The sequence below is a fragment of the Bos indicus x Bos taurus genome, chromosome 22, assembly GCF_003369695.1.
Source record: "Bos indicus x Bos taurus breed Angus x Brahman F1 hybrid chromosome 22, Bos_hybrid_MaternalHap_v2.0, whole genome shotgun sequence".
NCBI classification, from domain to species: Eukaryota; Metazoa; Chordata; class Mammalia; order Artiodactyla; family Bovidae; genus Bos; species Bos indicus x Bos taurus.
The window spans coordinates 274,004-279,472 of record NC_040097.1 but is presented as its reverse complement, the minus strand read 5'-3'; positions in this window follow the sequence as shown (position 1 = coordinate 279,472).

The window sequence follows — 5,469 nt, the reverse complement described above, 5'->3', positions numbered from 1 at the left end:
GTTCTGCTTTTGCCCCTTCTTTCTGCCAGAATCTCAGGTGTGATGCCTGGAAGCACAGCAGCGCTGCTGTAACCATGAGGGGATCACTGAATGCGTGGAGGCTTGTGGAAAGGCAGAGGTGCCCGGGCTCCTCGCAGCCTGGGTGCTGCTGAGCTAGTCCTGGGCGCCTCTCCTCTCCTTGGTCCTCACCTGCTCAAGCCACCCTCGCAGGCTTCTGTTGCACACGGCGAGCGTGGGGTCCAGATGTGGAGGAGGCTCCACTCTCTCACCATGGGCTTTCCAGAGGGGTCCCCTATCCTGGAGTCTGGGGCCAGAGTCCTGGGGTTGAAGATTTTTTTGGCCCCCAGCTTAAAGTTTTTTGACTCTGTCACCAATTTTTAGAAATTGGGAAATTCACTTAAAAAAACAAACCCAGGTTTTGAGTTACTTGAAGTCAGGAGAGTAAGTGATACTTGTTGATACAAGCGTGACTGAAGGTCATCCTGTTGTGTGCATCTGCACAAACACTCCCTGTTTCTCAGGGGAAACAAATGTGTGTTCAGTTTGAAGACCAGGACCTCCTGTCATCCTTTCTGCCCAGCACCCTGAGTCCTTCAGGACGGCCAGGGCTCGGCCAGCCTCAGGGCAGGGTCTCAGGAGGCTTGTGGCCACGTTCGAGGGCTCCAGACCCTCCCTGGGCTCCCACTGAGCCCACCAGTGAGCATGCCCCCCCACCCCCTCGTCTCTGCTGCCAGCAGGGAGAAGGGATGGCTGCCACCACCACCGGGCCCAGGAGGGCGGCGGAGCAGCCGACCACAGACTCGGTAGCTGTGGAGGTGCCAAAGAAAGCGTGCCACCCCCACCGGCTCTGCAGTGACTGAGTCCCTAGCCACTAACCTTCAGCACACCCGCGGCATTCAGGGCGAAGGTCAGGACGCGTCTCTCCGGGCTCCAGGAGAACTGGCGCGGCAGGCCCTCAGTAAGATATTTCCAGAGAAGTTGTTTATGAACCCGGGTTCTGGCCTCTAACCACAGTTAGGAAAGCACTAAAAGCCACTAGCTTAGATTCCACTCCCCACAACCTGCATCCGCCTCCTGCCAGTAAGAAAGCAGGGGAGCATCGTTCACTCAGCAATGTGTTCATCGAAACGATGAAGATAGGAACCAGCTGGCCCTGGTGGGGGTAGGCCCGGCTGCCTTGAGAACTGCGGAAGCCTCAGGGCCCTCCCTGGTGGCCTGTGCTCCCTGGCACCTAGGACTGCTCAGGACAGACTTTCCCTGCAAGCCAGCCCGGGCCCGGGCACGAGGGCTCAGTGCTGCTGCCCTGGGCTTTCCAGAGGGGACCCCTATCCTGGGTCTGGGGCCAGACTTGACTTGAGGTTGCGTTTTATTTGCCCCCCACACCTTTAAAATTTGACTTGGTCACCAATTTTTAGTTATTGGGAAATTCCACTTTCAAAAAAAAATCCAGATTTTGAGTTACTTAAAAGTCGAGTTTAGGTGACAGCGTGCACTCACCACCCCTGCTCAGTCATCACCTGGAGGGCCCTGGGGCCTGGGCTTGTTTTATCCAACTTGCCACAGTCCCCGGCAGCCTCTGGGGCTAACCAGGCTGCGCAAGTGGTAAAGAAGCGGCCTGCCAGTGCAGGAGCCAGAAGAGACATGGGTTCAATCTCTGGGTCGGGAAGATCCCCTGGAAGAGGAAATGGCAACCCACTCCAGTTCTCTTGCTTGGAGAATTCCATGGACAGAGGTGCCTGGTGGGCTATAGTCCATGGGGTCGCAGAGTCGAACACGACTTAGCGACTTCGCTCACGCACATGGCACCAGTGTCTGTGGTCCCGCAGGGGCAAGGCGAAGTGTGTTTGTTGTTTATTCCTGGACAGGAACTTTCTGTTTCTTACTGGTGGGCAGGCCATCTCATGACCGGAGGGGTGAGCTTCCAGTGTTCCACCCCAACCTCCAGGGAGGGGAGGGGGGCGGCCAGTATTTCATTTGGCGCAGGATCCTTGATGTTTATCCACGTTGTCCCGTGTGTCAGCATTTCCTTCTTTTTTAATAGTGAATAATCTGTTGAATCCATAATCATACTTTCTTGAGTTGGCCAAAAAGTCCACCCATTCTGGACATTTCATACGAATGGAATCACACAGTATGTGGTTTTCGGGGTCTGGCTTTTGTCCCTTGGTGTGTTTTCAGCGTTCATCTGCGTGGTAGCATGCATCAGTACCTCATCCCTTTTTACGGCCAAATAATATTCCTTTGTATGGATAGGCCATATCTCGTGTACCCCTTTGTCTGTTCGTGAACACTTACCTGTTTCCATGTTTAAAATTGTATCAGTATGCTACTGTGAACATTCACATACAAGTTTTGGGATGGGTTTTGGATGGGTTTTCATTTGTCTTGTATATATGCCTGGGAATGGAATTGCAGGGTTATAAGGAAGTTCTTCCCAGGTGGTGCTGGTGGTAAAAAACCTGCCTGCCAAAGCAGGAGATGTAAGAGACATGGGATCAAGCCCAGGGTTGGGAAGATCCCCTGGAGGAGAGCATGGCAACCACTCTAGTATTCTTGACTGGAGAATTTCATGGGCAGAGGAGCCTGGTGGGCTGTGGTCCATAGGGTTGCAAAGAGTCAGACAGTACTGAAGTGAGTTGGCACGCAAGGAAATTCTGTCTTTAAGTTTTTGAGGAACTGCCAACCTTTTTTACACAATGACGTTCTCCCCAGAAATATAGGAGGGTTCCAATTTTTCCACACCCTCACCAACACTTTTTCTCTGTTTAAAAAATTGTAACTAAGAAACAAGCACACGAAAGTCACAGGAAATAAATTAACACATAAAATCAACTATATTTCTTTATATTGATATTAACAATGAACAATTCTTTTTTTTAATTTAATTTTATTTTTTAACTTTACATAATTGTATTAGTTTTGCCAAATATCAAAATGATTGTTTCTTAGTTCTAATGTGGATTTTTTTATTCCTGTTGTCTTGGTTTATTGTGCATGAAGTTTTTAGTATTTTCTACAGATAAGGTCATGTCTTTTGTGAACAGAGATTACTTATACTTCTATCTTTCTGGCTTGTACAGTATTTATTTCTTTTTCTTGCTTAATTTCTCTGGCTAGGACTTCTAGAACCATGTTGAATAGGAGTAGCAGAAGCAGGCATCCTTATCTTGTGTCTGATCTTGTAGAAAGAGCTTTGTCTTTCCCCATTGAGTATGATGTTAGCTGTGGACATTTTTTTTGGTTGAATTTTTCTGAGACACAAATTACATACAGTGAGATAGATGTACAGACCTTAAGTGTACAATAAATGAATTTTGGCAAATATAACACCTATGTAATCCATATCCCTTTGAAGATATAAGATAATCCCATCACTCCAGAAATAGTTCCCGTTTTACCTACTAAGCCTATCCTGCCTCCTTCCCTATGAATGGGAAAATTCTGTTTTGATTTTTTCCACCATGGGGTACATTTACTTCTAGAATTTCAATCATACAAATGGAGTTTACTGTAAAACTCCATTGTGCCCAATGAAGTTGAGCATAGTTCTTGATTTGAGCATAATGTGAGTGATATTTGTCTTTGTTTCTACTTGCATCAGTTTATTCTTTTTCATTGATTATTAACATTCCAGTATCTGAACATACTATAACATTTATTTTCCTATTGATAGAAATTTGGCTTGTTTCCTATGTTTTGCTGTTATAAGTAAATAACTTCCTTGAATACTTGTAATAGATTCATAAACATAAATTTGTGACCCATTGGATAAATACTAAGAGAGGAATTCTGGGCTAAAAGTTAAATGCATATTTAATTTTACAAGATATTTCTTCTCCAAAGCACTAGCACAGTTTTGCACATCTGCTAACCTTGTGTTGGATTTATGGTTGATCCACACCCTTGCAAGCATTTGGTGGTGTTACTCAATATTTTTAATTTTAGCCATGTTGGGTGTGTATTGATGTCACATTATGTTTTCAAATTGGATTTCCATGATGGTTAATTGCACTGAGTGCTTTTCATATGTCATTGGCTATTTAACATTGTTTTTGAATCTTTGTTCAAGTCTAACTTCAACTGGAGTGTTTAGTCCACTTCAGTTAATAAAATTATTGATATGGTTGAAAAAAATAAAAAAAAAATAAAAAATTGTAACTATCCTAGAAGGTGCGAACTGGTATCTCATTGTGGTTCTGAGTTGCATTTCCCTGATGACTAATGAAATTGAGCTTCTTTTCATGGGCGTATTGGCTAGTTCTTATTTGGAAAAATGTTTATTAAGATCCTGTGTGTATTTTTAAATTGGGTTGTCTTTGTGATTGACTTACAGTTTTTAAAAATATGTTCTGGATAGTAGATCCCCACCAGATACATGATTTGCAAATTTCCTCCCATATTATGGGTTATCTTTTCACTTTTTTGTTCCTGTTCTTGACTCAAATTTTTTAATTTTCACGAAACCCACTTCTTTGTGCTTTTGTTTTCACATCTGAGAAGCCATTCTCTCATCCAAGGTCACAGAGATCTACAGTTATGCTTTCTTCTAGCCATTTTATAGTTACAGCTCTCTTAGGTTAGACCTGAGATCCACTTTCTTTTTGTGTCTGGTACACAGGCAGAGGTCCAAACCCTCTCTGCTGTGTGTGACTATTCAGCGATCCCAGCATATTTATTAAAAAGACTGTTGCCTTTATTGAATGGTCTTGGAGCAATTTATTTTTGGCACAAACATAGATATATATGTAGGTTCAGTTCAGTGGCTCAGTTGTGTCCGACTCTTTGCGACCCCATGGACTGCAGCACGCTAGGCCTCCCTGTCCTTCACCAACTCCCAGAGCTCACTCAAACTCATGTCCATCGAGTCAGTGATGCCATCCAACCATCTCATCCTCTGTTGTCCCCTTCTCCTCCAGCCTTCAATCTTTCCGAGCATCAGGGTCTTTTCCAATGAGTCAGTTCTTCGCATCAGATGGCTAAAGTATTGGAGTTTCGGCTTCAGCATCAGTCCTTCCAATGGATATTCAGGACTGATTTCCTTTAGGATGGACTGGTTGGATCTCCTTGCAGTCCAAGGGACTCTCAAGAGTCTTCTCCAGCACCACAGTTCAAAACCATATGTAGGTGTGTTTCCTATTCTTTTCAATATTGTTGACGTACTTTTGGGGGGGCTGCACCTTGGGGTTTGGGGGGATTTAAGTTCCCTGACCAGCTGTGGAAACGGAGTCCTAATCGCGGGAACTCCCGAAGTCCCTTATTCTTAAGGCTATTTTAATAATAAAGCGGTCACCAACGCATCACACGTTGGCGGAGTCTCCAGTGCTGGCCTCGGGGGTGAGCTGTGGAGGGCTCCCCAGAGTCTCCGTCCTCACGGGCCGCACAGGAAAAGGGACGAAGAACACGGCGCCGTGGACACAGACCCTGCGTGGATCCCGCAGGAGTAGGGGGCGGTGGGGCGGTGGCGGGACG